The sequence below is a fragment of the Bos grunniens genome, chromosome 5, assembly GCF_055505025.1.
Source record: "Bos grunniens cultivar Pamir isolate PY7600 chromosome 5, Bosgru_T2T1.0, whole genome shotgun sequence".
NCBI lineage: Eukaryota > Metazoa > Chordata > Mammalia > Artiodactyla > Bovidae > Bos > Bos grunniens.
The window spans coordinates 62,699,432-62,719,350 of record NC_141169.1 but is presented as its reverse complement, the minus strand read 5'-3'; the positions used below and the strand labels follow the sequence as shown (position 1 = coordinate 62,719,350).

At 36.9% G+C, this 19,919-nt stretch overlaps 1 long non-coding RNA gene across 15 annotated transcripts in view; it reads right to left on the bottom strand.

Moving 5' to 3' along the window:
* LOC147372256 (uncharacterized) overlaps positions 1 to 19,919 on the bottom strand; it is a 103,307-nt gene that overhangs the window by 38,601 nt on the left and 44,787 nt on the right. For 6 of the 15 annotated variants that reach the window (XR_015164853.1, XR_015164850.1, XR_015164849.1 and 3 more), the window contains one exon: positions 3,326 to 3,440. The exons of 4 other annotated variants lie outside the window; for them this stretch is intronic. This is a non-coding gene — a long non-coding RNA (uncharacterized LOC147372256). Of the gene's footprint in view, positions 1 to 3,279; positions 3,441 to 19,919 lie in introns of all 15 variants that reach the window. 5 more of the 15 variants (XR_015164857.1, XR_015164848.1, XR_015164852.1 and 2 more) reach the window with 1 other exon arrangement.

The following is a 19,919-nucleotide window of genomic DNA, read 5'->3' as shown; positions in this document are numbered from 1 at the left end:
CAAAAACCGAGAATGATCTAAAAACTAAAAAATATCACCAAAGGAAACTGGTTAAATAAGTTCTATTATATCCATACTTTAGAATGCTGTATGGCATTAAAATCAACAAACTACTGATATGAAATTATTTCTGGGATAGTTTTAAGCAAAAGAAGAATGGTACAGAACCATGTTATTGTATGTTACCAATTTAATTAGGATTTTGTACATAATGCCTGTATATAAAGAGAATGTTTCTGAAAAATATGCAAGAAACTGCTAACAGTGTTTGCATTAGTATGGAAACTGGTGCTTGGGGAGCAGGAGTGAGTGAGAACTACTCTTCACAGTCTATTCTTGGCTATTGTGTAAATTTATGTGTTATTTATTTATTTGAAACATTAACAAATTTAACAAAAATTTTTTCCATCATCCCTACTTGAGTGTGCAATCAGTATATTTTTGTTTCTTTACAAAAAATCCCAGACACTCTCCATTTCCCCGTGTTACTAGACATGCTTCACCTGCTTATGTTTGCCCAGTTGATCTGAAGGACACAGCACTGCTTTTCTGTGCCATAACATGACCTTGGCAACTTTTGCTTCCAGCTCTCATTTCAATGCTATTTTTTCCAGTTCTAAATAATTCATTTTTTCTTCCAGTTTTATTAATGAATAATTGCATATAGCACTATAAAAACTGATATAATGATTTATATAGTATAAATGGTCTGGCTTACATACATCATGAAATGATTGCCACAATAAGTTTAGTGACATCCATCATCTCATATGAATACAAAGGAAAAGAAAAAAAAATCATGTTAGAGTCTCTTGGACAGCAAGGAGGTCAAACCAGTCAATCCTAAAGGAAATCAACTCTGAATATTCATTGGAGGGACTGATGCTGAAGCTGAAGCTTCAATACTTTGGCCACCTGATGTGAAGAGCTGACTCATTGGAAAAGATCCTGATGCTGGGAAAGATTGAGGGCAGGAAGAGAAGCGGGCAACAGAGGATGAGATGTTTGGATGGCATCATTGACTCAATGGACATGGTGAGTTTGAGCAAACTCTGGGAGACAGTGAAGGACAGGGAAGCCTGGAGTGGTGCAGTCCACAGGGTCGCAAAGAGTTGCACAGGACTTAGCGACTGAACAACAATAACATTTTTAATAGCATTTGTTACGTAAGTTGATTTTCCTCATACAGTAAATGCCAAAATGTTGACATTACTACAGCACCTCCTTTCTCAAAGGATGTCTTTCTTCCTTACAAAGGATTTAATTCAGCACATGAGAGACAAACTGCATTCTTACATTCCATACAATTTCAGAGTTGTTTCAAGTAAGGCACCTTTTATTCATGTTACAAATGTACAATTGTTTGTCCTCTGACAGGCAGTTCACTCTCAAGGCTAAGTTCCCTAGATACCAGCAGAATATCTAGAGCCAACGGGATACAAGTTGCAACACAGCAGCAAAGCCTAGTATATAATAGATTGTGAACTGGTAGGTAACCCTACAGTTTGATGTGGGATTAAAATTTAAGACTTTTCTTGTCTTTTCAAATATGCAAATTTGAGAACTCATTATTAATTAAAAATATTATCTAAACAAGTGTCAATAGTTACATTCATAGGAATCTTTCAACTAGCAAATTTTATCCCTATTTGAAACAAATAAGGCTTTTTTATTTTTAAAAAGTGAGACTACCAATCACAGATGTTAGCCATCAAAATGCTTGGATTCACAACAGGCAATCTTTGGCCTCTACTACCTCTTTTGTAAAACAGCATCTAACTGGTAGGTGAAGAAGATGCTTGAATGGGTAACTTGATGTAGCAGACACAATGGCCAAGGCATGGGAGCACTTGATAATGGGTGCTCTGATGAGCAACAGCGGCATTGTTGTCATTAATTATAAACACCAGTAGATGGTTCACAGCAGCTCTAGGATATGAAAAACTGCTGGTTCTTTTCATTCATCAATTTTTCTTTTCCAGCGAAAATGTTACCCACGAAATGGCTATGGTTCCATATGTGTGTGTGTGTTAGTCGCTGAGTCGTGTCTGATTCTACATGACCCCAAGGACTGTAGCCCACCAGGCTTCTCTGTCCATGGGTTTTCCCAGGCAAGAATACTGGAGTGGATTGCCATTCCCTCCTCCAGGGGATCTTCCCGACCCAGGGATTGAACCCGGGTCTCCTGCATTGCAGGCGGACTCTTTATCATCTGAGCCACAATGCCATTGGGTCCATATAGTAGTAGGTAATACTCAGCCTACATACCAGCACTTTTCAAACTTTCATGATCATGTGACATACTTTTTGACCTTGTTAAAATGCAGATTTTGATTTGGTAGGTCTGGAGTGGAGCCTGACACCCCACATTTCTGACAAGCTCTGAAATGACTCTGTTGCTACTAGTTGCAGAGTACCAAGCACATACCACCATGGACTTCACAAAGGGTGAGAATGACATGGCAATGAATCTTAAACAACATACACATGTGTGCAACCAAATTAGAATTTTCTTTTTCTCTCATGCTTACCTCATCGAGCAGCAGTTACATTTCTTAGTTCTGAAGTAAATGCAAGTGTGCAATGGAAGGACAAGTAGAACGTCCTCCCTACATTAATTCCTAGTAGATACAAAGGCAAGGGGGAAAACCCCAGTAATATCTTTCATAATGAAAGGATCACATTTACAATGGCTTTTTAAGTGAAAAGGTAAAGATTTTAACCTTGAGATATTTTAAAAGACGGATAATTGTTATTTCCTTTCTTATCATAATAGAAGTATACAGCCATAGTTTATATTCACTCTGACCCAATGACAAAACAAGGTATTAACAAAATCCTTTTTCTGGTGTAACTAAATATTCATGTATCTAAAAAAACTACTGAAAGCTAAATAGTTTGATAGGTAAGAACACTGTACACTCAGTATGCTGATACAGCCTAGCTCTTAAGAATTCTGGAAACATCTGCTAAGCTTTCATTATTATTTGTATTGCTATGCAAGAATTCCTTTTATTTGCTTGAGGTTAACTGGTGAAAAATATAATTCAAATATGGTAAAATAATACTCTAAATTCTAAAACTCAGCACACAGGCAAAAACATTCCTAGAAGCTATATGATCCAGCTCAATTTTGGTTTGGATTTTTAGGCTTGGGAAAAAAAAGAAAAAACAAAACTGAGATTCGTGGTACGAAAATATAAATATTCATAGCACAACCAAGTACCACAAATATACTCAAAATATTTTTGAAAACATTGTTTATCAAACAGTACTTACTTTTATTATATGCAACACACTCTGATACTTCTATTTTTCCTTTTACCTTTTTCTTTTAATGCTGGTCATGCTTTCCGTACTCAGTTGATTTTATGGCCCACTAATTAGTTATTCAAACTTCTGAGTTGACAATAATGCATCCTTGGGTAACTTCTGGTTCTCTGGAAATTTATAGATGCAACAGATATTCAAGAATTGAAGACATGTATGATGGTCATAGACCAAAATACATGTCAGAGAGCCTGTACAAGGGCATTTCAATGGCAGCTAAAAATTAGAAACCTCATCTCCACCAATACACCTAATATAAATGTTTTCTCCCCTTCTTTCTTTGGAGGATAATATAAGAAAATCACCTTTCACACTTAGGTAGGATTAAGGGAGGTCAAATGACCCAATTACTATTTAAGAAGCAAATTAAGAATTAATATGGGTCAGAACTGTTGAACATAAGGAAATGTGCAGGTAGCAATGTAGAGTCTTTTAAATAAATTCTAATACAGTAAACTGCATTGACCTGGGAGCTACATTGGTGAACCAAACGAATACTATTCTAACATAAACTGGAACTCTTTGGGACTTGTAAATCACAGACAAACATAAAAATAAAATAAGATTTTGGCTTGTGTTGACTCACTTTATGTGGGCAAGGACAAATCTTTCAGAAGTTCAAGCAGCACAGAAATATTACAGACTAAGAAGAGTGCAGGCACTTTTGTCTCAGTTATACAGAAGAAGAAACAGAGCCGTCAAGTGTGAGAGATAAGAAACTAAAGGAAATAAAATCAGGAAACCTAAATGAAGTTCAATGAAACCACGTATCTTTGCTTGGTTGGTTGCTAGATCTTTTTTTTTTTCCCTCAATGGAAGCATTAAGTAATAAGTAAGTAGGTAGCAGAGAAGTAAGTAAATAAGTACATAAATACATGGAAAGCACGTTCCAGATGGTAGTAAGACAAACTGTTTAGAGGAGAGTAACACTACTGAGTGGGTAGTACAGAGGAGTTCTGCTTGAAGGATTGAGTAACATTCCTTATTCTTTCCGGTACAGTTCTTCTCTGATTCCATATGGGAAATACAAGAATAGTGATGAAAGAATCCCCAGTGCAGTGTTGAATACCATGTGGGGGCTTGAGAGTTACTTTGAGTGTAAGGAAGTTAGCTGAATATTTTTAAAACAGCAATATGATAGGGTTATGGGTGGGGATTAAATTCCTTATATTTTTTATCTCTAAATGGTTCAAAGGAAGTTATTTATTCTGATAATTCACCAATAGTTATTAGTATATTTAGTGTATGCATGTCAGGATAAAGTATATGTTTAATAGACTAGCAGGTCATACCACAATATTCTTCCTCTCAGAGAGAAACTTGTTCATAACCCTCTCAAGGGCTTCTGGAAACATCAGTTTTTTGCTCAGCTGAATTACTCTGACAGCTTTGACATTACATTATCATCACAAGACTGTGATACACTTAAATGAAGATTCACGGGAAATTAAAAATAAAAAGAATTAACACAAGTCTGCAAAATACCAGATGAGAATATCAAAGGTTACTCAGATAAAAACTTGATATTTTCTGGTTCAATTAATCATAACTTTATGTGCTTTAATGCGGGAAGCAAACAATCCCTGCTGTTCCCTCAACACCCCTCCATTCCCACTTCACACAAGTTGCTACATCCGTATTTCATTTTAGACTTTTTTAAAGAAATGTTATTTTAGCATCCTATACCCTACAATGATTTTTCCATATGGATTAGTTCTGATTCTAACTGATTTTCCCTGCAACTCAGCCTTTTTTCAGTCCAATCAAAAAGAGGAATATTGCCTAGCAGGGTCTTTATAGTTCTATGATGGATTTTTTTAAGCAAGCGCTATGCCTCTTACTTCAATATGGTCCATCAATAAGATATCACGCTAACATACAATAAACTAAATTGCAAAGATCAGTCATTCTTACTTTCCGTGCAAGTCTGGTCCTACAAAGCACTGTGTGTGCACACTCAAACACACACACAGTGAAAAACTCCGGTGGTCCCTTCCAGAGTCACATCATTTAATTGCTTTGGGAATTTTTTTTTTCAAGAAAGTTTATCAGGACAACAATGACAAGAATGTCCAACACGAAAAGTGGACATGTTTGTACCTGAGTTTTAAATGGCAATTTTTATTTGTTTCTATAATCATCCATTTATTTTAAGAGCACCAGCTAGAACTGGAGTTTGGAAGACTATGCATGAAGAGGAAAGATGAAACAGATGCAATACACAGTTAAGATCAAAGAGCCCCATCAATTCATTCGGAGAGTCAAGATCCAGCTGAGCCTCGGAGCCTTGTCTGCATAATAAGAAAGGTTGACTAAAACATAAGGATTAAACAGATGAGCTGTCTCCTGCAGAGGCGCGGGAGGGAAGCCCCACTGAGACACTTGTAAAGACACTTTGGAAGCGCACACCTGCTCTTCCACAGTCAAACCTACAGGAGACCAGCCTGGCCAAGACGTTCCACTAAAGTACTAAATCGCTAGTCTGAAGAGAAAAGAATATATGTCCAATGGATGTCTTCTTATTTGTCAAGATCTTGTTTTCAGTCCCAGAAAATGACAAATTAATAAATCACCTCCATTTTTCCAAGGTGACTTACCAAGTGCTTGCTTTTCAAAACTGAAAAAAAATATAGTGCAAATTTTCCTATTTCATTAAACAGTATTAGGACAATGCCTACCCCATGATTAAGTTTTTTCAAATGAATAGTGTTTCTCGAGACAATCTTGAATAATATTAGTAAATAAATGCTAGTTCCATTTTCCATTCTCAGGAAATTATCTTTTTTTAAGTGTAGCCCATGTTTTTATGAACACAGTTCTGGGTTATACTCACAGCTATGCTAAATTGTGTAATTTGGTTCTAAATAGCAAGAATACAGCGTAGAAGCCAAATGCGCTTCAAGCACTGTGCCTGTGACAAATGATACATTTATTCTAAACACCTCACCACAATGTTATTTTGTAGCTTCTGATAAGAAATTATTCCAAACACAAAAATAATTTTCTGTTAAGAAAGCTAACCTGCTTTAAGAAAGTTAAGACATCCAGGCCTTTAGCAACCCAGACCTGCTGGGATAAAAATTGTCCAGACTTGTAACAGCAGATTTCACATTTAATTTTTAAACTCCGGCTCTGCTATGGATTAATGTTCTCAAGCATTTCACATAGGGTGATTTAAATATGTAATTAACAGACCTAAATAAATGGTAAGCATTAGCTTTTGTTTTATTCACCAAAACAAGCAATCAAATTTGAAGTGAGAGCAAGGAAATCTCTCAGGAGCAGAACAAGTTGCAAAATGTCAAGAAGTGGCTTTATGGGGTTGAAGTGCAATCTCTGACCTGCTCCCTATTAGTCTAATTATATTATCACTCACTCACTCAACCAGCCAACCAACACATTTTTAGTGTTGATTATGTGTAAGGCACAATAAGAGATACAGAGAATTACACATGAACCATAAGTAACAATTCTACACCACAACACCAAATGCGTGATGGGAATAAATTCTTGCAGAAGTGGATCATTGAGGGATGAGGAAATAGAAGTCTTTGTTTAGCAGGTGAGATTCGATTAGAATATGAGGGATAAGGTAAAGAGAGAGGTAAATGGAGAGGGGGATTGGTTTTCCAGGGGAAAAGTGCAGATAGAAGAACCCAGAATCTAGTTTGAGAGACAGCACACCATTCCATTGGCTAGACAGACATTAAATGTAAGCTTAAAATAGTTTGAAAAAAGTGAAAGTGCTAGTCGCTCAGTCAGTTCTGATTCTTTTTAACCCCATGGATGGTAGCCCACCAGGCTCCTCTGTCCATAGGATTCTCCAGACAAGAATACTGGAGTGTGTAGCCATTCCCTTCTTTAGGGGATCTTCCCAATCCAGGGATTGAACCCATTTCTCTTGCGTTGCAGGCAGATAGATTCTTTACCAACTGAGACACCTGAGAAGCTAGCCTGAAGAGGTTTAACAGGTAATTATTAGAAGACTTTGATAGTACTAAACTAGTTACTAGTTTACTCCAGTCTTCCTCTAGATGTAGTCCGGAGAATCACTTGGCATTTCCATTGAAAACCCAGATGATCTGACCCACTCCAAATTGTGTGAATCAGAATCTTCAGGGATGAGACCTGAGAAACTGGATTTTTGAACAAGTTTGCAAGTTATGATATTATTTTTCATTTTTTAGAGGTAACAGGGAACCTTTAAAGTCAGGGAGATGTGAACTGAAAGATATGTTAGAACTTGAGGAAGGGAGAACACGGAGACAAAAAGAAAGTCTGGGCAAGTAGCCCAACCCAGAACTTCTTATTTTAACTGGGTTTGTGGTGATAAAAATCACCTCTGCTCCAAAGAAAAATTGATATTTTCATTTCTCTCAAAAGGCTTTAATCCAAAATCTCATCAGAAATTCCTTCCCATCAATATTCCAATATGTTTTAAGACTGACTTTGAAGTTCAACTGATTTTATAAGACATTACTATTTCCTTAAAGAAAAACTTTTTAAAAGTACGCTATTCTTCTGATAATTCTGTTTAAAGTGCCCATCTTCAGAAGGTCTCACACAATTCTAATTCTTCAGTTAAACGTTAGTTTGGTTAATCACTAGTTCAGTTCAGTTCAGTCGCTCAGTCGTGTCCGACTCTTTGTGACCCCATGAATCGCAGCACGCCAGGCCTCCCTGTCCATCACCAACTTCCAGAGTTCACTCAGACTCACGTCCATCGAGTCAATGATGCCGTCCAGCCATCTCATCCTCTGTCGTCCCCTTCTCCTCCTGCCCCCAATCCCTCCCAGCATTAGAGTCTTTTCCAATGAGTCAACTCTTCGCATGAGGTGGCCAATCACTAGAGAGATTAGAAAATCATCCATAAATACTATCATAGTGCTTAAAAATTAAGAGAATAAATAATATTCATTGCTGATGAAGGTATTGAGAAAAAGAATTATTAATATATATTTTGAGAGTTTAAACTGGCACACCATCTCCAGGAGCAGCTGTTAAAACCTAACAAAATTTTAAATGCCCACACTTTTAACAAAAGAAATAATGCTTCTAGTAGTCTAGCTTTAGAAAAGCAACCATAGAGATGCATGAGGGTAGATAAAGCACATGCATGTGCACACACACATAGATGCTCATATAACCACTGATATTCAGAAAAAAGGGACGTTAATTTACATGAACATTAAGAGAATTACATCAGGTTAAATAAGCATTACAGAAAACTACTCAGTTACAGTCATAAATTCCGAAAATTTGTTATTATAGAACAATATTCAAGGTGCATAATTTTAAGTACAAATTATTTTTTTAATGTATATATTGGGGGCAGGAGGAGAAGGGGACGACAGAGGATGAGATGGCTGGATGGCATCACTGACCCAATGGACGTGAGTTTCAGTGAACTCTGGGAGTTGGTGATGGACAGGGAGGCCTGGCGTGCTGCAATTCATGGGGTCGCAAATAGTCGGACACGACTGAGAGACTGATCTGATCTGATCTGAAATAAGTGTTACAGAAAACTGTTCAGTTACAGTCATAAATTCTGAAAATTAATGTTATTATAGAACAATATTCAAGGTGCATAATTTTAAGTACAAATTATTTTTTAATGTATATAATTATTCAATTTTTGATGGAAAAAATGTGTATTCATATGTTTCTTTGTTTACAGAAAAAGTTCTGCTAACAGTGATGGAATTGGAGAATGGAAGTGAAGGGTAGGGTTTTCACATTTTAATTTACATGTGTCTATATCACTTAGGATTTTATAACAATGAGAAAACACACTTTTAAGTAACTTAAAGAATGTTAAAATTTAACTTTTAAGTAGCTAAAAATATAGTATTTACAGCCTATTAAATGCTTGTTAAAGATTTTAAATAACTTCTGAAAATAACATCACTTTTGAAGGTGCTGTTGAGGGGAAACTGGCTTCCTTTCATTTTAATTAATTAGTTCTCAAAATTTAATAGAATTGCAGCCTTTAAAAATCATTCATGAAAGTTATCAATGCACATACTGACTTCTACTTTACAAAAACATTTCCTTTTTAATTACCTATCAATCTTTCCACTTGATGGAAGGAACACTATATTTACATTTCTAAATTGTATGAAATAAATATATACCCTTAATATTAAAGATTATAGACTAAAGTATGTAATTATGCTATGTAATCATTCATTAGGACTTCTCTGATAGCTCAGTTGGTAAAGAATCCTCCTGCAATGCAGGAGACCCCGGTTCAAGTCCGGTTAGATTCCTGGGTCAGGAAGATCCGCTGGAGAAGGGATAGGCTACCCACTCCAGTATTTTGGCCTGGAGAATTCCATGGACTATGTAGTCCATCGGGTTGCAAAGAGTCAGACAGGACTGAGCGACTTTCACTTTCACTTTCAATCATTCATTAGATACTTTTCATAAGACCACTTTCACTCACTCTCTGATTTAATACTATTAAGTGCTTAGTTCCCATAAAACATCCTAACATAATTTATGGGAATGTTGAAGAGAAGTGTCACTTATTTGTGTCTGACTCTGCGACCCCATGGACCGCAGCCCACCAAGCTCCCCTGTCCATGGAATTTTCCAGGCAAGAATACTGGAGTGGGTAGTCATTTCCTTCTCCAGGGGATCTTCTCGACCCAGGAATCAACCCAGGAATCGAACCCATTTCTCTTGCACTGCAGGCAGATTCTTTACCGGCTGAGCTGAGGGAAACCCCTATGGGAATGTTAAATTCGAACATTTACTTTACATTTAAGTGTAGCAACAATTTCTCATAATTTCATTCAATAGATGCTATTTAAATCACTAATTTTATACTGTACTAAAGATAGGTTTTTCCTACACCAACAAAGCAATTAAAAATTAAGAAATTTATATAATTTTTTAAAAGTTATGAAATATCTTTAAACTTTTACACATTATTAAAAAATAATTTCATCATGAAATTTAGTTAAGTAATTTATGTATTTATAGTTAGGTAATTTATGTATTTCTCAGGTTTAATTTTCCAACTTTAAGCAACTGGCTTTAATCTGAATCTCAACTAATTTTAAGAAACATGAGGGAGAAAGTAAAATATAAAATAGTTATAGTGTAAATGAAATAATATTTTCGTATATTTAATAATACTAATGGTATACTTGTTATCATTGTCGGCTGTTACATTACAGCGAAAGGAACAGCTTTACAAAGCCTGTTCAGATAGGAAATAATATGGAGGAAACTATTTACAGCAGAGTTTTCATAGAATTTGATGGCAATTAGCAAGTCTTACAGCTGTTATTTTATTTAAATTACTTTTAAAGTCAAGCTTTATAAACTGTGAGAATACTTAAACATTGAGTTTTTCAACAAAAGTGGAAACAGTGTCAGACTTTATTTTTCTGGGCTCCAAAATCATGCAGATGGTGACTGCAGCCATTAAATTAAAGGACATTTACTCCTTGGAAGGAAAGTTATGACCAACCTAGATAGCATATTCAAAAGCAGATACATTACTTTGCCAACAAAGATTCATCTAGTCAGGGCTATGGTTTTTCCTGTGGTCATGTATGGATGTGAGAGTTGGACTGTGAAGAAGGCTGAAGAATTGATGCTTTTGAACTGTGGTGTTGGAGAAGACTCTTGAGAGTCCCTTGGACTGCAAGGAGATCCAACCAGTCCATTTTAAAGGAAATCAGCCCTGGGTGTTCATTGGAAGGACTGATGCTAAAGCTGAAACTCCAGTACTTTGGCCACCTCATGCGAAGAGTTGACTCATTGGAAAAGACTCTGATGATGGGAGGGATTGTGGGCAAGAGGAGAAGGGGACGGCAGAGGATGAGATGGCTGGATGGCATCACTGACCCAATGGACGTGAGTCTGAGTGAACTCCGGGAGTTGGTGATGGAGAGGGAGGCCTGGCGTGCTGCGATTCATGGGGTCGCAAAGATTCGGACACGACTGAACGACTGATCTGATCTGATCTGATCTGGATCCTTTCTATAAGTGTAAAACTGAAAAATTCAATAGAATAAAATATTATATAAAAGGTTTTCTCTTGCTAAATGACCAGCTATTCCTGGAGTAGTTTCTGCATTATTTTGACATCAATACATTAAAACTAGAGATTTCATCTCTTACTGACTTAAGACTTTTGAAACCTTGGAATGCAAGGTTACAATCAAGCTCATCCAGAGAACATCTAGGATGAACCAAAAATTATTTATCAACAAAAAGCTTGTAAATGAGACAAAACACATACCTATGAAACAATAAGAAAATATCTTAAAAATAGTGTCACTATGCATAGTACAATCATAGAATAAAAGGATGGGCCACAAAAATACTCATCATAATTTCTCTGGTGTTTCTCAAATATTCAGGTTTGGCTGTATTTCCTCATAACTATAACAAACATGTAAGCACATCTCTTAGAATATGCATTCTTCAGCTTTATCAATGCTAGAGGCTCCACTCCTGCCCTAAGACTTATCACCATGTTGTAACGGAAGAACTGAAAAAATTGAGAATAAAATAGGTAAAGCTCCAAAGGCATATATTGGCAGCTCAACAAACGTTGTTTGCTATGATGATTTTTATTTCTTTATGCTATCAGGGAGGGCTTCCCAGGTGGATTAGTGGTAAACAATCCACCTGCCAAGCAAGAGACGTCTGCCAAGCAGGAGACCTGGGTTTAATCCCTGGATCGCGAGGATCCCCTAGAAAGGAAATAGCAACTCATTCCAGTATTCTTGCCTGGGAAATCCTATGGACAGAGGAGCCTGGGTGACTACAGTCCATGGGGTTGCAAAGATTTGGACACAGTTTAGCCATTAAGCAGTAGCAGCAGCAGTAGCTATTGGGGTAACTTGTTTATTTATTTAACAAATATTATTCTGCTCCTCCTATGTGCTAGGTAGGATGGTCGGTACAATGCTAGCTGAGGGGGGACAGAAGATGAATAAACGGATATAGTCCCTAAACAAACAGGAGCTGGTGTCCTTGTTTTAAAGATTCTCTCAGAGAAAATAATTCTATAATCTTTCCTTAGCAGTGTTTTCCAAGTCCAACATTGCTTATTTCAACACCTTAAAATACATACCTTTGTTCTCTATTTCTATTTGCTCTCAACAAACACAGTACACACCCTTTAGATGCATTAAGCTTATGACATGTGCATAGTTTTTGTTTGTTTTTTAAATATCTTTTTAGGTTTTATACAGAAAGGCAGAATAATAATAATAATACAATAACACTTGTCTTAGTTTAAGCCTAACCATTGAGAAAATTAGGATAAGAAGGAAACTGGTTCCATTTTAAACTTAGGTTACATAAATCATATGAGAAACAATCTGCCCAGGTATGCTGGGAGTTAATGCCATAGCTTTGGGTTTAAGAACCATTACTATTAACTTTTTAAAAATGTTTCACAAAACCAGCACTTCCAAAATATTGAAATTGATCTTAATTCTTCTTAGTATTTGTGCAGCTGCAGAACTTTTCATTTTTTTTTCCGCCAAATACTTCTGCTTCATCTACAACCAATGAATTCATTAACTTCATTATTAATTCAAATGATTTTTTCATTTTTGTAAGCCCCAAGGTTGTCTCACTAAGATCAGCATTCTCTCCGTGTGCCATAAAATGTAATCAATCTCTATTATAGTCATGAAAATGGTATTTGTCACTTTGCTGAGAAAAAAAATCAATATATCTTCCAAGGCTGAACAGGCATTTAATGCAACGAATTGAAAACTGTTAGAGAAATTTAGCTTGCCAGGAGTTTAGGACAAGCTAATCGAAATCCAGAAAATTCACAGAAGATTAGCCCATGAAATACATAGATATGCCATAGAAATTAATATTTAGATATTAGAATAACCTGTCATCTCCAATCCTGACAAGAAAATGGATTTAGACAGGCGAATCTCCAAGGGGTTGCCATTTTAAAAAACAAAAGTGAAATTACAGACCAGGAAAACATTTCTTGAATATGGTTGATAAATAGAAAAAGTTTCTTTTTCTTTACCTATAAAACTTACCAGGTAAAGAGATACTTCTAGAGTTGCAAAATTGTACGAAACCATAAAGACAGATATACTCTCATTGGAAATATACTGGCTCCGGGGCTTTTTTTGAAGTATAGCATATATGTATAAAGTTTAGTTCAGTTCAGTCACTCAGTCGTGTCCGACTCTTTGCGACCCCATGAATCGCAGCACGCCAGGCCTCCCTGTCCATCACCAACTCCCAGAGTTCACTCAGACTCACGTCCATCGAGTCAGTGATGCCATCCAGCCATCTCATCCTCTGTCGTCCCTGCCCCCAATCCCTCCCAGCATCAGAGTCTTTTCCAATGAGTCAACTCTTCGTATGAGGTAGCCAAAGTACTGGAGTTTCAGCTTTAGCATCATTCCTTCCAAAGAAATCCCAGGGCTGATCTCCTTCAGAATGGACTGATAACATACTGTATAATGCATGGAACTCTATTTAATGTACTGTGTTGGCCTGAACAGGAAGTTCAAGAGAGGGAATATATGTATAAGTAGGGGCTTTCTATGTGGTGCTAGTGGTAAAGAACCTGCCTGCCAATGCAGGAGGCATAAGAGACGAGACGTGGGTTTGATCCCTGGGTCAGAGAGATTCCCTGGAGGAGGGCATGGCATCCACTCCAGTATTCTTGCCTGGAGAATCCCATGGACAGACGAGCCCGGCAGGCTACAGTCCATAAGGTTGCAAAGAGTCAGACAGGACTGAAACGACTTGACACATGTACACCAACATACACGTGCATATGTCTAGATGATTCATTTTGTTGTGTAGTAGAAAGTGTACAGAGGTTTCCCAGAGCACCGGGTTGGAGCTCCTTGTGTCATTCAGCCAATATCCACTAGCTATCTATTTTACATATGGTAATTTTTATGCTTCAATGCTACTCTCCCAATTCATCCCACCCTCTTCTTCCCCCACTGTCTCCACAAGTCTGTCCACTGTGTCTGTTTCTCTATTGCTGTCCAGTTGTTCATCCATACCATCTTTCTAGATTTCATATATATATATATATATATATATATATACACACACACACACATACATGTTAATATATGATATTTGTTTTTCTGATTTACTTCACTCTGTAAAATAGGCTTTAGGTTCATCTACCTCGAAAATTCCCTGTCTTGAGCTGAAATCTCCTTTTTAAAAAGCTATCACTCCTGCTTCTATTCCCATTTTTTTTTTTAATTGGAGTGGATTTACAATGTTGGTTAGTTTCTGCTGTATAGCAAAGTGAATCAGTTATACATATATTCATTCTTTTTTAGATTCTTTTTCCAGTTGGTCATTACAGAATCTTGAGTAGAGTTCCCTGTGCTATACAGCAGGTTCTTATTAGTTATCTATATATAGAGTAGTGCATACGTATCAATTCCAATCTCCCATCTAGTCCCATATTCAGAACAATGTAAAGTCAGTCTGTTGCCTATCCTTTGAATCAATCCCCTAAATACTTAAGGTCACCTGTCACTTCTTTTGACTTGTTTCTTCTCTGGGCATTATCTAGTTTCTTCATCCATTTCTCTCAGCACGCCATTTACCATACACATGGTTACAGAAAATTCATGGCATTGTCTTCTGAGATACTCCAATTTATAAATGTGCTGTGCATAGTCACTCAGTCATGTCTGACTCTTTGCTACCCCATGGACTGTTGCCTGCCAGGCTCCTCTGTCCATGTGATTCTCCAGGCAAGAATACTGGAGTGGGTTGCCATGCCCTCCTCCAGAGTATCTTCCCAACCCAGGGATCAAACCCAAGCCTCCCACATCACAGGCGATTCTTTACTGCTGAGCCATGGGGAAGCCCCCTTTTATAGGTTACTCATCCCACCTTTAGTCCTGCTATAATTACTTATTACATTTACTTTTCAAAATGACACTCATCATTTTCTACATGAGACAACTGAGGCAACTTGCCCTGGCTCACACTATAAGAAAATTTCAGGGTGAGATTCAAATTCAGGTACCTTTGGGCCAAGTCCAATACGTTTTTCACTATTTCATGCTCTCCTTCTTTAGAAAATTGAAAGAATATGAAAGGGAAAAATGGCAATGAAGACCTTCTAGACTAATTTGTATATTCCTGATAATTAGAAGTATTTTGCCAAAGTATTTTGCCAAGAACTTTGCCAAAAAGTTTATTTTATGTTCTCGGTAGAAAACAATTCTTATTAAGATAACTTTCCTTCTCTGCTCTAGAGTTTCAGTTAGAGATCAAAACAATAAAAGAAATTTCAAATTTGACATCTGTCAGAATTTGAATTTTCAGTCTTTATGACTGAAGAAGTTGACAGAGGTAGAAAGCAGGAAAAAAAGTTTACAAGAGGAGAAACAAGATCCCAGTCATGGACTCCATGTGAATAAATTCTGTTTGTGCAATCACAAATCAACTACTAAATTCAATGTAAAAAAAATGTGCATAAAAAATTCAGCACATCTACTTGTTTGGTGGGAATAAGTCAACATAGGCTAGTGATAAGATTAATTTTTAAAAATTGACCATTTTGGTGGGTGTCACATAGAGTAAACATGCATGACAAAAGTTGTCATCATTTACCCGGTTTTTGGAAACTCCCTAAGTGACAAAAGATCAGGGTGATTTTGACCAAATAATTCAAACAATGACAATTTAGTAAAAACATTCCCCTTAAATAGGCTAGGACTCTATTGAGACAAACTAGACAATCACTTGTTTGAATCACGGCATTATGACTGTACAATATGCCAAGCCTTTCAACTATCTTGAAAATTCAATTTCTTAGAAAATGAAAGTACATGATGGCTTCGTTTCCAACAGATTTTGTGGATATTCAATTCATATGTATGACTTTTTCAATTACAAAATGAATAAGTGACTCATAGAAATCACCTTGGCAATGATGAAAATCAAAGGTTTTATTTTCTCTCAGAGTTTAACTTGCCCCTCTCTGGCTTTCACGAAGAGGATTTTCTAATGCTTCCATATTTTGTCGTCACTCTCAGAAAATATTTCTCATAGTTCAACTGTAACTTTCATCAAAATTATGAAGTTGCTTCATTTCTGACGCCACCAAATAAATCAAATTAATTAAATGTATGTCTTTGATTCTAACATGGCAGATCACTATGTCTTACTAGACAGTTAATCCAAGTCTTCTATAAATATGCTTGCTCCATCATAAGTCTCAGAGAGTAAACAAGCTCATGTCAGCTGAGCTATTCACAGTATAATTAATGTAGTCAACAGAGCTCTGGTCACCCACTACGTGTCAAACACTGCTAGATTATGGGGATTTGAAGCAATAAGGTTTAATGCCTTCCCTTCAGGTAGGTTCAGTCTAGTGGGTAAGACATAAATATGAACGTAAATTTTCAACACAGTGGGGGTAAAAATAGCATTACAGAGAATCATTTACTTTCACAGATGTCACTGGTCCCCAGAAACATGACCATCACACAGTAGGCACTCTAATAGATATCTGTTGACTAGAGGAACAAGTAAATGAATCACACTGCACTAAGAACAAGGAGGAGAGGCACCTGCATAAAGCCTGGGCACTTACTTGTGCTGGGGATTGGAGTGATGGGTAAGGAAGAGTTGTTTGATTCAACCTGTATTTGCTTCTGGAATATTCTGCCCTCATTCAGTAAAGGGGCAGGTAGGAGAAAGGGAAAGGTACTAAGAGAAGGTAAAACCATCTTAATTGAATATCTAAGAGGATTTTATTTTAAGATGCTTTCTCCTAAATTGCAGACTCTCAGCCTGAACTTTGGAGAAAAGCAGTTATTTTTATTCTGATTACATTGTAGCCCTAAGATAGAAAGTGACATATTTGGATTTAAGTGGTTGAGAGCAGAATCAGACCAGCAAATACAGTATGTAGTCCACTTTGTCACACCCCAGAGAATGTATAAATGACAAAGCTTTTTCTATTTGAAGGCAGACTTCAACGAATTTCTGAGACAGGAAATTAAAGGTTTGACTTAAGACTGCCAACAGAAGAAGAAACTCTATTCCTACAATTCCTACAACTCTATTCCTATAAAAGCTGTATTCCTACAACGCAATTATTCTAAATAAATTTATAATTATCCCTTCTTAAAGGTTTATCTTTATTATCTCTTACTAACCAGAATGCAAGTGTGAATTCAGGCAATTACAAAGATAGCTGTTGAGACAAAGTAATGACGGTCTCCTGGTTAAAATCCTATTCAAATGATGAACTTTCTGAGAACTCATTTTACTACAAAAACTCAAGAAAATTAAGCCAACAAGTGTAGGTTTCCTCCACTTATGCTGCCTTACACAATGATGAATCTAGAAGGGAAGGCAAGCTGATTTCTGTCTAAATATTTGTCTTCTTTTAGAGCTGACTTAGAATAAATTAAGTTTTTCTGCCTAAAAGCGCCAAGATAGAAGCAAAATAGAAACAATGTTACAAATCTTGATTATTTAGTCTCTCCTTCCCTGTATAATTACATGATCACTTTCAGACTTCAATATTTTGCCTTACTGTCCTTCTCATACCCCTGGATCAATTTCTAACTTAGGATAATTTAACTAATACCTCTACTCTATTCCTGCTTCAATGCTATTCAATGATACTCAAAAAACTTACACTACTGGGCAGGTTGATGCCACTGCAAAGGGATAACTTTAGAGCTCCTTTGCTTACACTTATTCATCTCTCTGTCCTAGTCCTCCAGGCAGGCTGTGATGTATCTTTTCTACTCTTCCTCTCTTGTCAACTGTCAGTTGACTACCTTGCTTCCTACCTTCTAAAGAATGAAAGAGCCAAAGAGGTAGAAGCCTCTTCCTTTTACCATCTGACCATTGTATTAAGCTTCTTCCTTCCTCTCTGGGCGGAGAGAGGTTCTTTTTCCAAGATCCCTTTTCCGGGTGGACTGTATCCTTGTCCATCTCCACCAGGAGTTGCTCCATCAGGTAATCTGCTTCTGTTCTGTTTCTCTTTCATTACAAACATCACTCCCAACAAAATGTTCTCAAATCACTTACTTTTTCAAGAGCCTTCCTTTGATCCCAGCAGTACTGGTAGCTACCATTCTATTTCCCTCCTTTCCTTCAATACCAAATGTGTAGAAAATGTAGGTGGCCTGCCTTTACTGACTCACTTTCTCAAGTTATATTTATTATTCCACCCCTTATAATTTGACATACATTCCTGCTAATTCAATCTTTGAGATGACCATAAACTTCATTATTCCTAATCAAAGGCTGATGCTTAATCTCCATACTGATTGGCAGCTTAGTGGAATCTGGCATCAATAAGATTCCCTTCTGCTCAAAATCCATTCTTCCCCTAAGTCTTTGCTGGATTCATTTGGTCTCCTTTGACAGACCCTTCCATTCTGTCTTTATTGTTGTTTACTTGATAAGTTGTGTCTGACTCTTTTACGACTCCGTAGTTTGTAGCCCGCCAGGCTCCTCTGTCCATGGGATTGCCCAAACAAGCATACTGGAGTAGGTTGCCATTTCTTTTTCCAGGGGTTTTTCCTGATTCAGGGATCAAATCTGCATCTCCTGCACTGACAGGCAGGTTCTTTACCACTGAGCCACCAGGGAAGACTTCCATTTTACTCATCTTTTAAATGTGAGCTAGTTTACCAAGTTTCTAGCTGTGGGACTCTTCCATACTTTCATCCCTTCCCTTCGACTGGGGGCTTGGGGGAAAGGTTCTCAACTGGTAAATAAATACTCTGTCCTCTGGTAGAGTCACCTGCCTCAAAAGGCACAAATAATAATGAATAGTCACAACTCTTTTGAGTTCCACACGCACAATGCTAATCTCTGGAGACCTCTACTAGGATTCCTTTCAAGTATTTCAAATGTAGAATTTATTCCCCTCCCTATCCCCAGTACATTTTCATATATCCAGTATTAGCCATAATGGTATTATCATCCATCCAATCTTTTAAACCTGAACATTCAGTGCCACCCTTAAAGATTCCCACTCTCTGTCTCACCACATTCAGTAGGTCACTGACATTTATTAATACTAACTCAGAAATGTTTATTGTATCATATCTTTTTTCTTCATTTTATCATTATGCTTAAAATCAGGTTTTTTTTTATTATTTGGGGAGGCTAGAAAATTATTGGAGAAGGAAATGGCAACCCACTCCAGTGTTCTTGATTGGGATATCTCATGGTCAGAGGAGGCCTGGCAGGCTACACTCCATGGGCTGCAAGAGTTGGCTATGACTAAGCAACTAAACCACCACCGGAAGCTTATAAAATCTTCCTTAATATTCTGTCTTGTTTTTCCTTTTAGCCAGTAAATATATTTTTCCATGGTGACAGAGTAAACCGTCTTAGAAATAATAACAACGAAGCATTTCAAACCACAAGACTGTTTAAAAAACAAAAATATAATCATATATGTTGGTTGACTATTTTCTACAAGATTAGAAATTTTAGATTCCTTTCTTTTGCATTCAAAGCTCACTGCCATCTGACCTCATCACATCTTTCTAATTCATTACCTCTCTTCCTTCACATCCACATAGACTCCAAGCTTCACCATATTGAAATTCCCA